Source organism: Oreochromis niloticus, linkage group LG12 (assembly GCF_001858045.2).
Source record: "Oreochromis niloticus isolate F11D_XX linkage group LG12, O_niloticus_UMD_NMBU, whole genome shotgun sequence".
Classification (NCBI taxonomy): domain Eukaryota; kingdom Metazoa; phylum Chordata; class Actinopteri; order Cichliformes; family Cichlidae; genus Oreochromis; species Oreochromis niloticus.
The window spans coordinates 20,188,021-20,206,225 of NC_031977.2; the positions used below are offsets into that span (position 1 = coordinate 20,188,021).

Consider the following 18,205-nt stretch of genomic DNA (forward strand, 5'->3'; position numbering starts at 1 on the left):
TGTCTTAAAAGCAGCACTTGGATGGTGGCTCTGTGCCAATATGTGTGGTTCATCAATTATATATCCTTTCCACATTTATAAAACATCGCCGGATCCATGTGAGGTCAGGTGTAAAAATGTCAAGGGTCATGGAAGGATTAAAAAAAAAAAAAACTAGGGTTGGTAAACAAAACATGAAAAATAAAATCCCCCCAAAAAGAGTGATTCTACATTTATTGTTCTCTTCCGACCTTTATCCCCTTACGTTACGTTAGCCACACAAATGACAGCTTACAACTTCATAATTCTTTGATGACACAAAATTAAGAAGCTTTACTTTATTTGTATGGCTGCGGAAACCTGTAGCTGTTTTAGTAATGCTGAAATAATAATTTTAGCATTTCATCATCAATTTTCAACATCATTTGAAAAGAGATGGACATTTGCACATATGCAAAACAGGCCATTACATTTAAGCCTTTACATAAGTTTAAAAAATAATATATACAACCACACTGCATAAACACCAGGGACAGAAAATGCAGTCTGCATGCATTTATATGTGAGTGCTTTTCTGCTTATGAAGAAACTGTGGATGGTGTTTTCTGTGCTGTATATTTATTTTTGCCTTTATTTCTTTTCCTTTATTAAAATGTCCATATTTGTGCACATTTGACTAAATTCTGACCAATTGTGTAAACTAATCAGAAAAACAAAAAAAGTGCAACGTGTTAGCAGATAATGGCATGAACCACAGAGCACTTCCACTTTGCTTTAGGTTGGCTGCACAGATGTTTTGTTTAGTTTAGTTTACATTTTTTGGCCAACTGTTGCTTTAAGAAGAAAACAGCTGCCATATATTGGATTGCATACAAAAGAATGCCAAGTCACAGATCCCACATGATACGCAGCACCACATGTTTACAGCACTTGTTTAATGAACTGTATCACAAACCTACAACCAACTGTGTGTTTCTTTGTTATTTTGTTTTGGGGTTTTTTTTTAACACATTTTTAAAAGGTCTGTTTTGTTAATACTTGGAATGTTCCCAAAGTCCTTGATACACTGTGGCACTGCACAAGTATATCTGTATATTGTGATTATCAAGCATGACTACGGTGTATCCATTGATATATTTCACCTTGCCAATTTTTGTCAGGAACTCCTTTCAATCTGTTTCATGTAACGTGTGGTGTTCTTGCACTCCTGCACTCTCAGCACTTCATTTCCTTTCTTTCTTTAATCCTTTGAGATTTCATTTCCATCCCCCACTTTAGGTTGTCCTCTCACCTATCCAACCACACTTGTCTCCCACTCCTCCTCCTTTTCCCAGCTCAAAGTGCTGAAAAGCTTTCCAGAATAAGAAGTGTTACTTCCTAGCTGTTTACTTTTCTCGTCTTTCGGAAAAAGAAAAAAAAAAGGTAAAGTGGTAGCAACACCTGCCCGTGTGTCATTTTTGTGCTTCTTGTGCTTTTTGCGCTCATATGTTGGCATCTTTGGCCAGTCTGTGTGCACTTCAGCTCAGGAAAGAGCTTGCTTACACTGTATAAATTTAGTTAAGTGAACACTCTGGAGAATGAAACAGAGACTTGCTTTTCTCTTTTACAAAAAAAAAAAAGTCAACAGGACAACCCCCCCCCCACCCCCCCACCACCACCACCACCACCACCACACACACACTGTCACACACACATACACACAAGTATGTTCCTAACTGGTTGCTTGCTCTTTAGGAAGCGAGAAAAGAAATTTAAAACCCCTCTCTCCTGCCATCTGTTAGTGTGCAGGCAAAACCCACTCTCCCCCGCCCTCTGCAATCTGCTGCATCACATACAATCACACAAAGGCACACGCACGCTCATTTACTGACACACAAACTCACAAATGAGACCCAATACCTACTCACCTATACTCGATCTGTAGCGCATACACCAACCAAACGGAAACAGAAATATATTTATATATAATTCAAACATCCTGCCAAGGCTTGATAAGCAACACTTACAATAGACTTACACCTACATAGGCCCACTGTTTGTATCTCCATGTATCTTTCTGACTATCTCTTACCACATTTCTGGAGCCTGCGGACACACAGGAAAGAGAGCATAATGGCGATGCTTGTGATTGATCTCATTAATACGAAAGAGCAGACATGTCGGCGTATGGTGTTTATCAAATCTTTCTGGCAAACACTACAATCATGAGAATGGCTCCACAGGGAAGACGGGCGGGAGGAGAGATTAAAAATAAAGGCATGGAGAACGAGGAGCTGGTGCGAGATGGAGATGAGGAAAACGAAAGAAAATTAAAGTGGATCCACAAACCAAGGATCAATAAGAATTAGTGATAATAAAAACAGATTCTTTTTTTATCCAGTCTCTCAGTTATAGCAAATGGTTTCATTTCAAACTTTAATCATCTTTATGTATCGTACAAACACCATCAGCTTTGATTTGTTGGTACAGACAGCTTGACATTTCAGCCCCAAAACTTATAGAGTATAGAGAAAATGTAAATTGTTTCATTCTGATCTGGCAGAGTTGTTAATAATACTCTGAACATTCAATCTGAAAATATTCTTTTTGAACATCTCTGCACTCAATAAAAACACGTTTTATGTGAAAAGTGTCCCTTTTGCTAAATTTATTCTACACTGGGGCTAGCATCTGCATCCTTAACTATTTCTGTTTGTATTTTGCATTTCCTGGATTGTAGTTGTATACAAACACATTTTTTCTTGCTTAAAAAAACTTAAGGGGACTGCAAAAGTCAGTGTATCACGAATTTTCTCAGTTGTTCTTTTTCATACTGATATCATATTGTTTTTGCTGAGATTGTACACAGGATACATATTTACCTGCATACAAAAATACCTAATGCAGTGTACCAAAAAATGTGGATGTCACCATTTTGGAGTAAATTCACAACTGTGTAGATATCCCACTCAGCCACTTGGGCTGGATTTTTAGTTGGCGGTAAGTACAAAAGATAAAATGCAATCAATTAAGTTGAAGTGTTGAGAGCTATGAGTTCAGCTGGCTCAGGTGTGTCCCAGTGATAGCTGGTGTAGTCAATATATGTGACAGAGAAAGAGGGAGAAAGCAGCAGGTGACTCTCAATGTCCAAAATGGTCAGTTTGAGAGGAGTGGCAGGCAGGTAAGTGATGCATGGAAGATGGGGTTTGTGAGAGGACTGTTTGTGTTCTAAGGAGTTCCTAGGAGAGGGGATTAGAGCAGCTGGTTTGTATATAAGGAATGAGTTAAGAGAAAAACTTTTCTCTGGTTGAAGCAATTAGTAGTGAGAGCGTAGGATACTTGTAATTGACAAATAAGAACATAGTAAGCAAAACCTCTCCCTGTGTTGACGCAGCTTTAGATCTGGCAGAACAAGAAATGAGAGCGTCACAGTCTCAACTTAAAGAGGCCTTTTATCATTTCCATGGGAGGCTTTTAAGGGCTGTGATGTGTTTTCATTTTGTGTAGTCAGTACCACTCTCTCATAAACAATTCATAAGCAACAATTTACTGATGATAATATGCAATCATAACATAATATCTTGGAACCATAGAATGAACCTAAAACAGTTGATCACAGGTGATATTGAAGCAATAAAATGGTTCATAATCAATAAAGAAGGAAATATAAAAATTTATTTTGATTTTTAAAAATTAAAGAACGATTTGTGGCAATCTAATTTTTTTTGCATTTATTGTGTTTGACTTGCACTCCACTGATTTTACTGCTATAAAGAGCACTTGTTATCTTACATTGTTAATAAAAAGGTATTAAAATTAAATTTAATAAACCAACCTGGTGTCACGACATACATGCAGGGAGAGAATGAGCACTGTGTTAGTTTTGTTTGCTCCTAAGTGAGTTTGTTTGCATATACCCTGCTGCTGTTTCTGACCTCATGCTCATCGTTTATTGAACAGTCAGTAATAAACTTTCCCTGGTGCCACTCAAATGTCATTTACACCCACTGTTTGATTAAAAATAAGAATATTTTTCCAAGTGCTTTTTTTTTTTTTACAGCAAGATGGAGTGTGAAGAGGACATGCTTGGATCTCTTGCTCTGGGACCAGTTGACAGTTTTTCTTGGTTATTCACCACAGGCATTTCCATTGAGGGAAATACATGGTTGACAGATATGCATCAGTGACTTTAGTTATATGCAGAGGCCAGAGAGCATTGGCTATCCCTGTCAAAGCCAATCTAATTCAAGTCAACACATTCAGAAATCAAACAAGATGCAACTTTTACAGTATATTAATGTCTTTTCAATCCTGGGTTAAACGTTTTATTAAAGTTTTCTATTGGCTGCTATTTCAATGTTTGCATAAGAAACACCAGTGAAGGTACAAGTTAGTCCTAAGTTTACAATTTGGTATTTAGAGGTGGTGTGCTATTTTTACGTGCAATTTATAACAAATTCAGTTTATTTCAGTTTTATTTATACAGGGCCAAATCACAGCAACAATTGCCTCAAGGGGGCCAATGATTTATTAATTTAATGTCAGCGCAGCCTATGAGGCACTATACTGGTATAGTAACAACACAGTAACAACTCCATTTATGACCAGTATTATCCCAGTAATATCTTGACCCAGTATCAATTGGCACATCAATTTATTATTCTAAGCAGCAATAAGAAAGAGATCATTTTATCACTAATATATGTTTTTATTGCAGTGGTCAGATTCACAGTATTGAGCTGGTTTCATGGACACTGTGGTTTTTGTTACGAAATAGGTCAATATTTTACAAAAGGCTTTTGAGTTCTCCAGGTGCTCAATGGGAAGAATAAAATAATCTCATGCTTGTGGAAATTCTTTTTTTTTTACCCAGTCTGAAAATTACAAGTAATGCTAAAGGCTTGTCGACTGGTGCTAACACATATATGTCTATGAGAAGTTATTTTGTCTCCTGTGCCTTCAGCAGATTGCTTTCATGCATATGAAGTCTAAATATCAAAAACATTTGAAGGAGACAGAGGAAAGTTTCACAGAAATTGTTCTTGATGAATCAATGGACATATTATTACAATAAATGTTTATCTATATCATATAATGGAACTTGTAGGCAACTGTAATGGTCATAAGTGAATTTATTGTAGGGTCTAATAGTTTCACAGTCACTTTTGGTGAAGAGTTCAGTGGTCAACTCTGTCTAAAGGCCATTACACACCGAATCCGTTGCAGAAAAACATGCAAAATTACAGATTTTTCACAGGCGATCTTGTAGTGTAATGCATATATACACAGAGAGGCTTGCATTTTTAAAGGCAGCAGCACAGAGAGTTTCATGGTTTGATCCAGGAGTTGAAGCTGGTTTCATACATACTTCAAGATGTCAGTAGGGCAGTTTGAACTCTTGTTGGCAAAGTTGGGACGACATCTGAGGAGACAGAATTAATTTCAGAGAGCCCATTGACCCAGAGCAGCTTCTCAGCAGTGTCTGAGAGAAAATAGTATTATTCTACTATGTGTATAATTAGTGTCGATGTGCGTTTTGAGATACCGCACACTTGTTGCCAAATGTAGTAGTAGATCCAAAAAACTGGAAAGATTTGTTCATTCATCCAGTGAAATTTTCCAGTCAGTGTGAACGGCTTCATAAAAAATATTTTAAACACAGAAAATATTCACACAGATTTCATGCGTCCAGTGTGTCAAGGTCTTAACAGTTTTTGCTGGAAGTATGTTTAGGTCTTAAATACATTACAATGAAGAAATACTTATTCACTGATCATTCCTTGAATGGTGCACATGTAGGGTAGATGCTACACCATGTGGTCCAGAAGAATAGGAGAAGAGTAACTATTACACAAATTACTAAAAAACTTAATCTTGGCTGTGTTAAGAAGGAGAAAGGACATACAGTGCATCACAACCTGCTGCCCACTGAGCTGCTTAGCAACAGATGCTGACCCTTTGACCATGAAGCAATCAAGGGAAGAAGGTGGCCTCATCTGTAGAAAGGTGTTTCTTTTATATCAGTGGGCTGCCAGGTGCATATAGACCTTTTACCTTGGGAAAGAAATGGCAGGAGGATATGTCAAAAGATGTATTGCAATGCTTTTCCTACAGGGAGTGCAGAATTATTAGGCAAGTTGTATTTTTGAAGAATAATTTTATTATTGAACAACAACCATGTTCTCAGTGAACCCAAAAAACTCATTAATATCAAAGCTGAATGTTTTTGGAAGTAGTTTTTAGTTTGTTTTTAGTTTTAGCTATTTTAGGGGGATATCTGTGTGTGCAGGTGACTATTACTGTGCATAATTATTAGGCAACTTAACAAAAAACAAATATACCCATTTCCATCCATCCAGTCGCTTCCGCTTATCCTTTTCAGGGTCGCGGGGGGCGCTGGAGCCTATCCCAGCTGTCATAGGGCGAGAGGCGGGGTACGCCCTGGACAGGTCGCCAGTCTGTCGCAGGGCTAACACACAGGGACAGACAACCATTCGCACTCACATTCACTCGCACATTTACACCTAGTGGCAATTTGGATTATCCAATTAACCTAACCCCTCAAACTGCATGTCTTTGGACGGTGGGAGGAAGCCGGAGTACCCGGAGAGAACCCACGCAAACACGGGGAGAACATGCAAACTCCACACAGAAAGACCCCGGCCTGATGGTGGAATTGAACTCAGGACCTTCTTGCTGTGCGGCAACAGTGCTAACCACCGTGCCACCGTGCTGCCATTACCCATACCCATTTCAATTATTTATTTTTACCAGTGAAACCAATATAACATCTCCACATTCACAAATATACATTTCTGACATTCAAAAACAAAACAGCGACCAATATAGCCACCTTTCTTTGCAAGGACACTCAAAAGCCTGCCATCCATGGATTCTGTCAGTGTTTTGATCTGTTCACCATCAACATTGCGTGCAGCAGCAACCACAGCCTCCCAGACACTGTTCAGAGAGGTGTACTGTTTTCCCTCCTTGTAAATCTCACATTTGATGATGGACCACAGGTTCTCAATGGGGTTCAGAACAGGTGAACAAGGAGGCCATGTCATTCGTTTTTCTTCTTTTATACCCTTTCTTGCCAGCCACGCTGTGGAGTACTTGGACACGTGTGATGGAGCATTGTCCTGCATGAAAATCATGTTTTTCTTGAAGGATGCAGACTTCTTCCTGTACCACTGCTTGAAGAAGGTGTCTTCCAGAAACTGGCAGTAGGGCTGGGAGTTGAGCTTGACTCCATCCTCAACCCGAAAAGGCCCCACAAGCTCATCTTTGATGATACCAGCCCAAACCAGTACTCCACCTCCACCTTGCTGGCGTCTGAGTCGGACTGGAGCTCTCTGCCCTTTACCAATCCAGCCACGGGCCCATCCATCTGGCCCATCAAGACTCACTCTCATTTCATCAGTCCATAAAACCTTAGAAAAATCAGTCTTGAGATATTTCTTGGCCCAGTCTTGACGTTTCAGCTTGTGTGTCTTGTTCAGTGGTGGTCATCTTTCAGCCTTTCTTACCTTGGCCATGTCTCTGAGTATTGCACACCTTGTGCTTTTGGGCACTCCAGTGATGTTGCAGCTCTGAAATATGGCCAAACTGGTGGCAAGTGGCATCTTGGCAGCTGCACGCTTGACTTTTCTCAGTTCATGGGCAGTTATTTTGCGCCTTGGTTTTTTCACACGCTTCTTGCGACCCTGTTGACTATTTTGAATGAAACGCTTGATTGTTCAATGATCACGCTTCAGAAGCTTTGCAATTTTAAGACTGCTGCATCCCTCTGCAAGATATCTCACTATTTTTGACTTTTCTGAGCCTGTCAAGTCCTTCTTTTGACCCATTTTGCCAAAGGAAAGGAAGTTGCCTAATAATTATGCACACCTGATATAGGGTGTTGATGTCATTAGACCACACCCCTTCTCATTACAGAGATGCACATCACCTAATATGCTTAATTGGTAGTAGGCTTTCGAGCGTATACAGCTTGGAGTAAGACAACATGCATGAAGAGGATGATGTGGACAAAATACTCATTTGCATAATAATTCTGCACTCCCTGTTGTGCTGTACTGGGAAATCTTGGGTACTTACATTTATTTGGACATGTACCACTTATACATATTTCTGAAGAACGTGTACGAGAAGCAGCCTGCTACACAAAAAACATTAATTCAATTGAACCTTGATTTGTACATCTTCAGTGCTGAGAGTGGTGAGGGCTTTCTTTTTAACTAATGGTTTTAATTGTAGCTGAAAAATGAAAAAAGAAATCTGAACTGCAAAAAGGTTTTACAGATAATTGTAATGACCTCTGGGTTTTGTTTTCTTTTGATGTTTGTTTAGATTTTGTCTGTATGTTCCTATGATATTGATCTCATTATATTTCATAATGAACTCCTCCTATGTTTTATTTTTTAGTCTTTCATTCCTGGGTTTTAAGATAAGAAGGTAAATTCTGAGGTCATTGATGTTTAGTATTTACTACTTTAAATTCCCCTCTGTCCTAATGTATCATGTGTATTCTTATTTCATTATTATTAGTTATTTTATTGTGACTCTTAAATTTTTCTAAATTTGTTTTGGCTTATTTGCCTTTTATATGTTTGTAACCTTTTATAACCTTTTATATGTTTGTAATTTGAGCCTTGTAGTTGGTGTTCTGTTTGCGTTTCAGTAACTGTATCTGTAGCCTGCTATTTGCATTTAGTTTCCTCAGTCGTCCTTTTGTTCAGTACAGATGTTTGTGCAGTGGCAGGACTCATCCTGGGTTCCCGCCTTTTGACGTCCACACACCTGCAATTTATCACACACCTGTCCCTGATGACCTCGTTGGAGCCACGAGTGGCTGAGCTTAAGTCTTTGCTTGATCACTGAAGTACTACAGTCAGCCTAATGCCGGCTCTCGTGCCAGTTTTCTTGCTTAAGTTTGTCCTGTGAAGAGAACTTACCTTTGTCGTCTTGTGTGCAGATACCTGTGGAGAAATCTTTATGTGAGGCGGTGCTCAATCTCAGTTCTGGAGAGACAGAGAGAGAGAGCGTTTCTATGGAGAAGATGATCTGGGAGAGACACTGGCACTTGGCTCATCACAAATGTGGATATTGTGTTTGGATTGTTGTTTGCATCCCACCTTGTAAATAAAAACACTAAATTTCTATAGAAGAGTCCTGCAACTGAGTTCTGCTTTGCCTAACAGCACCCCAACACCGGGAGTCTGCATTTGGTTCACTGTCAACACAGATATGACAAAAACTGTAGATAAATGTAAAGAAAGAAAGACATACACATTATATATATTACAGATGTATAAGAAGGTGGACGACAGGCAGTGCTTCTGCACTACAACACGTTCAGATTCACCAAACAGAGCAAATTATCGTGAGGTTAGAGTAATAAAAATACAGTGATGGGAGCGGACAGTTCTGGTGTCCACCAGAGGATCTGTTGACAAAATGCTGATTTATTCACATATAACCAACAACAAAACAACCAGTTAATTTCACTAATGATTTGCGTGAGCGAGCAGTCTGCTAACCAAGTTCAGCTCATTCAACTTTGATTCTCCTGATTTCTGTTATTACAGTATGTATCTGAAATATGTGGGACTTGGCTGTAAACATGCAGGTGATGACTCAGTAAAGAACTCCAAGACAGAGCAAAAGCTTTGGGACTGGACACACTGCTTTGAGCCATCGAACAGCACCAATTACAGACTCTGTCAATACACAGTTCAAGAAATGCAGTCACAATAAAATGGTTATGTTCCATTTTTATTTTAACACTTTCTCCCAGTTTATTAAGTGAACTTATAGTTTGTTTGGGTTTCAGATACTGTATCTCGTGCACACTCTTGCTTGCCCTTCCTTTTCCCCTCCTTCACTCCATCTCCCACAACATTCCCTTTCTCTCCTTTACTTTGATGTCTGAACCCTCAAGGCTCTCTCTTGCCGTATCAGTATTCCCTTCACGATTTTTGTCTGATGGGCTTTGGTGGAATGGATGGTGATGGTGCATCTGAATAAACTGTTAAAAGTAGAAATGAAAAGTTGACATTGTCTCAGTGGACAAATTCAGCATTTAACAGATTAAATACATAAATCAATTCAGTCAAATATGAGACATTTACCTTAACAAGTTCTTTCAAATAACCTAAACAGTAAGGCTATGTTCATGACAATGCTGGCACAAAATGGTGGCATGGAAATAGCCAGCTCTTACTGTGACTTGTAAAGCAGAGAGGAACAAGCATGTTGGTCTCCCTTAATGTTTTTGGTGCACGACATTGTACAAGGGAATACACAGTATAGTGCTTATCGTAATTAAGCACAAGGGCTCCCATTGGATGCCAAAGTGCTCTACCATGCTCCGGGCAAGTGAGATTTGGAGGTTGAAAACTCTTCTCTTTTCAGTGTCAATGCCATAGTATGGGTGGAGGTTGTTATGCAATGCCTAATGTGTGAGGAAAACATAAGACATGGCTTCTAAATGATCTGCTCCAGGGAAAGAGGCGTTTTTTGGCAAGCATCAGAGAACTCTGGTACAGGGGCTGGCTGAGACACCCAGTGTGTCTCTTGTTCTTCCATATGAAGCATCCTATTTGACTCCAAGCAACTTCTTAGTGATGAATGTTGTAATACGGTTTAACATTTTGCATTTGAATGTGCTTAGAAAACTAACGAAATAAAAAAAATGTCTACCATTGCCTTATAAATTTTGGTTTGGTATTATGGAGAAGAAATATCTCTCTTCTCTGCTTATGTGTTGCGAGCAGTCAAAAGATACTTTATCCAGGGTGAGGTTTTTTTTCCAACTGAAAAAGACACCTTGATGTGCAGAGCACAGATCATTATTATGTGACAGAGATACTGAAAGACTTTACGTAGCTACTGTAGCTTATGTCTGTTTTTTAAAATTTCCTTTCTTTTATTATTTAGCTTGTATATCAACTGGAGCTGAGTGCTTATTTAAACCATCCAACTCTCGTGGCTGATTGATCCGTTGAATCAATTAATGCACCCTAAATATGATGATTTGACCACTGGCTCTACTGCAACGCAAACACTTTAGTGATGAATGGCTCTTTACAGAAAAGAAATTAAACAAGTATATGAATTAACTGGATTATGCAAACGGCCAGTATTTTAATACCTCAAAAAGTCTGTGTGTGTGTGTGTGCATGCACTCTGGAAGCACTACACTTTACATCATTTTGTCATCTATTTAAAACTTAAATATCTTGAGGCGTCTTAAAAATATTTCTCCCTACTCCTCACCTCAGTTTCTCACCTTAGGAACTCTCTTAAGGGTAAAGATGCCTTGTGAATATTTTATATCTTTACTATTATCTACTCTTAACTTTGAGTACAAGTTCTTAAAATTCAGTACTGGGCAAAAATCTTGAGCCACTCTCATTTCTTTCATTTAGCTTCAAAGCCAGACTTTGTAATTGACCCATACCTTATGAATCTTTCAAGGCACCAGACTTAAGGGACGAACCACTGTGTTGTATTTACACTTAACCATTGTTGGGGTCGTCACTCAAAAAAAGCAATTTTTTCTTGGAAATACTTTTTTCTTTAGTTGAATCTATGAATCAATGCCAAATAGGGTTTTTTTGCAATGACAAGTTATTCCAAAGTTACCATAGCTTGGTATGGTGTGCAATATGTTCTATAAAAATGAGGAAACTTGACAAGTAAAAGATTAAAGAAGATTCAGAAAATTCTGAAAGTCATTATTTATATGGCATCCAGCAAAAAATCCAGCAAAGACTTGACCTACTGTTAGAGGATCATCAGAAATGATCTTAGCGGAAGTTTGGCTGTCATAAATTTTTAATGAGGCAAAATTACACAAGAATCAGCAAGAATCAGCAATCAGTGTGTCTCCAGTCATCTGTGAAACACAGTGGAGGTACCGTGGAGTTTGGGGCTGCATTTCAACCAGGTTTTGGAGATCCTGTTCATAATTAAATGAATTATGAATGAAGAAAAGTGCTGTCACATCTTCATCCATTCCCAGAAAGCACTTGATTGGCAACAGCTTAATTTTCAGGATGCAGAAAAAACACACCTGCATTGAAAAACACAAAGTGGAAATTGTTCCACTTATCTCACCATTTTCATGACAAAAATATAAAGAAATGAGAGGTGTCTTATGACTTTTGCATAGTACTCTGTTATTAATCTATTGATTTTCTATAATTTGTTACTGCAAGCATTTGAATTCACAGTCAAACTGTCAAATTAAAATTGTGTTGACTTTTCCCCCAAAATAAGGTTTTCCCAAGCTGTTCTACCCTGATAGGTTACAACAGTTTTTTTTCTACAGGTTTTAACAGGATTCTTTGAATACTGTGTCTCTATGCTAGGGAAGTCAAGCTCATTTTACAGCTAGCAGCGGGGGCCAAATACAACACACTTTGATCTTAAACAGTCCAGACAAGTGAAACTCCCTTTCTGGTAGTGTAAAGATGTTTAACTGCACATTTAATCTTAGAGATATGTTAAAGAAGTGCAATTTCAACAGCACATTTCAGTGGTTGTACATGATAAATGTGTAAAATTACAGAAAAAGTTGTGGTAGCTCACGGCCCAGACTGCCCCATATTTATAAAACATAGTTTTTGTTGATAGATAACAATTTTCTTTTTTTTAAAAAACAAAAAACAAAAACAAAAATAGGATTTTTTGTAATTTTGTTGTAATTTGTAAATAATTTGTAAATAAAATGTAAATAAATTGTAATTTATTTCTTTATCTATTACTTAACCACTTTGCTGTGGAGGTCTTTATTAGCAGGGAAAGCTGTTAAAAGACAAAAGAAATTATGGCCTGCTTCATATTTTTCAAAGCCGTCCAGAGGGCCAGATTGGTGTTTTTGGCGGACTGATTCTGGCCCCCAGGCCTTATGTTTGATACCCTGCTCCATACATAATCTCTCCAGCAACTCTTTGCACAGGAGACTTTGTGTACAACATCCGATCTGCTTAAAATGAGTCCACCAGTGTGCTGACATGCTTATCATGGCCTGTCAGAACAATAGTTTAAACACGTTGTTTGGTTTGCTTCATGATTTGTTTTTTCTTAAAATATATCCAAAATTTTGTTTCTCTGCGTCTAGGCAATCATTTCATATTAGTGGAATAAAAATATCATGCATGGAAATAAATCTGTTAAAATATAGTGTTGAAACAATGCTCTATTAGAATGTGAGCCATCGACTTTTGTGCCTTGCCCTGAAATGGCAAGCGTCCTTGAAGAGTCAATGATTAACACTTCAGTCAGTCAGGGCTGTCGATATCTGGTCACGACTCGGTGTCACGACTTTTGACATTTGGTCTCTGTGTTATCTACTTTAGTTTTTAGTGCACATCCTTCCTTCTCTCTCCTGCATTTCTGTGGTGTGGTTAATTTCTTGTTCCTCCTGCTTCCAAGTTATTATTTGTTTGTTTTTAGCACACCTTTCCTTAGCACCTTGTCTAAACTCCTCTTCCTGATTGGTATGAGCTGGTTGCAAATTGCTTTTCCCTAAGCTCAGGGAAGTTAAATTGTTTTTTGCTGTTTGACTTTAGTAGTAAAAGTCTCAGCAGTATCAAATGATTAAAAGAAGAATGTAATTACATTGTTGATAGGTTATAACGCATCTACTGGCATCACACACAAAATAGCAACACTGCATGAAATAAAAGAGATGGTGAAAAAAGGGTGACTTCAGTGCTACTTCATGTCTCTTATGTTTCATTTTCTTCATCATGCTTTTGACTGTTTTTCCGATCCTATAGCCCTGACTAAAAATCACAGATAAATGGCTAACAGTCACAGCTGTGTAGCATAGCCAGGTCATGCCCTGCGTCCAACCTTATCTGTCTCATGTCTCGTAGGCCTGCCTGACCTTCCTGCAGTTTAGATGTCAAAATAATAAGACCTGACAACTCCATGTGCTCATGCAAACACAACACAGCACACATGCTGTAACATGCTAAACATAGTATGTAGTCACAAATAAATGATGCATACAGTTGCTTAGATAGACATATCCTGCATTTCTTAGTTAACCCTTCATCACCCATGTGTCATGCATACATAGCGCTTAGGAGGGAACTTACTTTTAACTCACTTCTCATAACTTTTTCTTTTAACAGTAAATCAATAGCTCATTTTATTCCTCTTTATTTTTTTGTTTTCATTTCATAGCTAAAAGTGTCTTGTTTCAGTCTCACCATTCTTTTTGACCTTTTTCAGTCATTGCAGGCAGCGGTATCCCTGAAAAAAAACAAAACACTAATCAATCTTCTCGTTGTGCGATGCGGCAACCAAACACCAAACAGACATGCTGTAGCAAGTAGCTAAGGGACACACTTACATATTTAACAGCTTAAAAAGCAGATCTACCCTCTGGTGCTTCTGTAGACCAAAAACAGAGCTGGATGAGAGTGACAAGTGAAAATAACATTTTTTGAGGGGCCTGAGATCCCCCATTAATTTTTATGTATTCCATGTTTACTAGATTTGAAAGAAAAGTCACCATTTTCAAAAAAAAAAAAAAGTTGATCAGTCTTTAACACAGAACAGTTTGTTCAGCAAAACCTGTACTCTTTCTTTTTCCTTGTCTTTTTGTATTTTTATATGGTGATGAGGTATTTTGAAAGATACAAGTTATCATTGAGGACAAATCGTGTCGTCAACAACGATATTTAAATGGAGGCTTCTGTGAACAAAGAACTTTTAGAAATTTAATGGCTTGAAATTAAAAGTAGTCAATAAGAAAGTAACTTAAAATACAATAACAACAAAAAAATACACTGCTCGTACGTGTACTGTACATTATATGTCCAAGATGAAGCAGTTCAGTTGCATGGAAATTACATTGTCACTGTTGCCTGGATACGGAGACTGTTGGATTCTGGAGTGATATGGAGATTCAAGGTCCTTTCTAGTCCTTCCTATAAAATTAAGCTTGAGAAATTTTGCCTGTGGAGGTCATAGATAATGCTATGTATATTGTATGTTTACCATGAATAAATAAATAAGCATGCTAAGAATTCAACAGGAAAGCTCATATCCCTTCTTTAATTAATCTCCAGCAGCACATTAGGAGAAGGACTAAAACAATGCTATGATAACTAAAGATTGAAGAACATTCAACAAAGACATGTTGCAATCAAATCTTCAATTCTAAACTTATGCTCGTGAAGCAGAGGCAGTCTTTTTCAATCTGAAAGAATTTTCAGTCTGATAGCTCTGATTTCATGGGAGCTGAAATCTGAATAACCTCGAGGCTCTATTTGGCAAAACACCCGCATCCTAATGTGGTGAGTGTGCAACAATGAAGCCCACGTTAGGCAAAGAGTTTGTGTGTTTACCACTCACACAAAGGCTCGAAAGAATAAAATACCAGGAATCGGGTACCCTTTCGTGGAGGTTTGGGAATGACTGGGACAGGTATTGCATTTGGAAAATCAATTTTAATGCTTCCAGAAGATATTGGACTACACATGAGAACAAAATGGAGAAAGAATAACAAACAGCAGAGAAGCGGGATGTCTAAATCATGTGAAGTGACGACCTTGGCAGTGTACTTTATGTAAGTGCCTGTGTGTGCGTGTCTGTGTGTACACTTGGATCTTATGATGTGGTGTGTACATGCTGGCTAAGGAGCCTCTGGGAACTTTTATACTTTACAAAAATAAATGCTTTTTGCACCATCTCCTCTCTGCCCTGACTGTTAGTTGCGAACTATGATTAAGTGGAACAACCTTGACTTCAAGTGAAAATATCTGACACACACTTTCACACACAAAGACTAATGGATTTAAGGTGGTTTCGACTCTGCGGGCGCACTGATTTTTATTCAGTTATTTGTTTTTAAATTTGATATTCACCTTAGCTAAAAGCAGACAAACGTGATTTTAATTGCCTTCAGCCTGCAGGATTTTAGAATAAGAAAGGGAAAAGGATTACTTTTGTTTTTCAGTTACACAGTAAAAGACGATAACATGCTGGCTAATCGGTATTTTTGCACGTATATAAAAGCACAGCAATGACAAGCTTTGTGTTCTGTATATCTTATGTCATTACATTTTCAGTTTACATAGTTGTATGTCACTGTGTCTGAGGGTTTTTAAACTTTTAGATCTTTTTCTCTGTGTATAATGTATGCAAAATGCATTGTTTTTGTTTGTTTGTTTGCCAGGAGTACCCATGAAGAAGATGCAATAAAAAGGTTTTTTAATTCAACCCATAAACAAAAAACCAAACAGACAAACAAACAAAAAAAACCTTAATGGTAAAAGGACATAACAGGAGGTCTTCATGTATTTTATTAATTTTACAGGGCTAAAGACATTAAAAATACACCAACATGTGTTGGCTTTATTGCAGATCTTAATTTCTTTTTAATTTAGTTTATTTGTGGTTAGAAAAGTGTTTTTAAGTGCCTGTCAGAAGGCCTATGTACGTCCTGAGTGTTGCCCGTGAAGGTGAGCGAAAAATACTCACATAATACTGCACATAATTAGTGCTGCACACCTGTGGTGAGTGAAGCTATATTTGCTTTGTTTGCATCTTTGTACCTCGATGCCCTGAAGAAGGTTCTAGCCAATATGCTTGGGTGTATTTTTAATGTCTTTAGCCCTGAAAAATAATGACCTCTTATTACTTTTTCAAACCTGCCTTGAATGCCTCGGGTTGTATGCTTTATTTTTTATTTTTTGTTTGTTTGCTTTTTTTGGTCATAATTGTTTCTTTCATTTATGCATTTGTTTATCCATTTTTTACCTGAAACCTTGCTGGATTTAGACCTGGTCACCGTCCCCTTAAAAGTTAGAAAGATACATATTTGTACTGTTTCTCTTTCAGCGACTGCAATTCCACTCATTCGCTGTTGCTCTGTGATGGTCTTAACCTAGGGGATGAATTCATATTGCTCCCCATCAATGGTAAAAACCTGGTCGAGCTTCTACATTGCCTTTAAACTTGGACATTTCGAACTTTTACACTGAATGTAAATTGGAAACTGCACAAGTGTGCACTGACAAGTGGGCTGAACAAGACTTTCAGGAAGCTTTGCAGGAGAGCTGAGAGCAGTGTAGCACTGCACAAGTTTGAAGAGGATACTGTTTCAGCTGAAATCAGAAATGGTTTCTGTTTCATGTGAGCCAAATAAAGTTTTGCATCTAGAACGTACAATGTAAATGATCTGATTCTTCTCTTATCTGTTTCTTATCTTACCTATCTCAGAGAAAATGTAAATAGAGATTTGTGGGATTGCTAACACTATCCAGCTAAAATGACAACAACGAGATCGAGTTAAAAAGACAGAAATATTTCTCTACAGAAAGTTGATTTCCTGTTATCAGTGTAATAAATTGGGTGTATTTTGGCAGGTGCTGCTGTCCATCAGAGTGCAGACCTCAACACCCCTGTCATCATTTTAATTTCAGCTTGGAAATAACCTGTAGGTGGCAAGAGGAAAAAGTAGTATTTGAGTTTAAAGTTTATAACAAGCTGCAGACACATTCCACATTTCAGTTGCTTTTGAAAAGGAACACTCTCAGCCTTCCACATTTAAAAGTGAAATAATCATTACTGAAGGTCATCAGACTTTCTAGGCTTTCTAAGGAATCGGTTTAGCTTCAGCAGCTTCTCATTCCAGTTGGATGACACCCCATTTTATGCAATCAATTAAACTTCCTACACTAGCTACAGGTTCTAATGTGACAATTCTATGATAAGATAATGTAAATGTTAATTTCACTGATCCAAGAACAAGTGTAGAATCTTTAATGTTGAAAATATATGTACGTATATGTACACCCTAAAGTGTTATTTTGTTTACCAGCAGCTGTGGAACACAAACTCTTCCAAAAAATGGTCATAGATTGAGGGAGTCGAAGGCTTTTTCACCCTATTTCTTTTTTCAGTCACTGGAGTTGCCCCCTACTGGCCATCAGAATGACTGTTAGTTTAAAGCATCCCCACACTGGATTTTCAGATATGAGAGTTGTATTTTATACATCATCTAATGCAGGGCCTGAACCCAAGTCGAATCTGAAGACTCCTCTGGAGCTCACTGAAGCTATGTATAGCTGAAGACCTAACCCTTGTTTGCCAGTGATGATTGTTGGCCTGAAGGTTGGATCAGTATGACACAAGCTGATCTTTACTTTCTGTGCAAGTATGACAAGCATGGTGGCAGCACAAATGTGCACTGACAAGGTAAGGTTAGTGCGAAGCCTGT

General features: G+C 38.0%; 1 long non-coding RNA gene across 2 annotated transcripts; it reads right to left on the reverse strand.

Annotated features, from left to right (window-relative positions):
* Positions 1 to 9,649: 9,649 nt before the first annotated feature.
* LOC102075845 (uncharacterized) lies at positions 9,650 to 14,859 on the reverse strand. 2 transcript variants are annotated; one of them, XR_266174.4, is made up of 4 exons: positions 14,790 to 14,859; positions 14,330 to 14,370; positions 14,187 to 14,229; positions 9,650 to 9,988 (listed from the first exon to the last, which is right to left on the reverse strand). It is a non-coding gene; the product is annotated as an uncharacterized LOC102075845 (long non-coding RNA). The 2 variants fall into 2 exon arrangements; XR_003213183.1 differs by having other exon boundaries at positions 14,779 to 14,844.
* Positions 14,860 to 18,205: the final 3,346 nt, after the last annotated feature.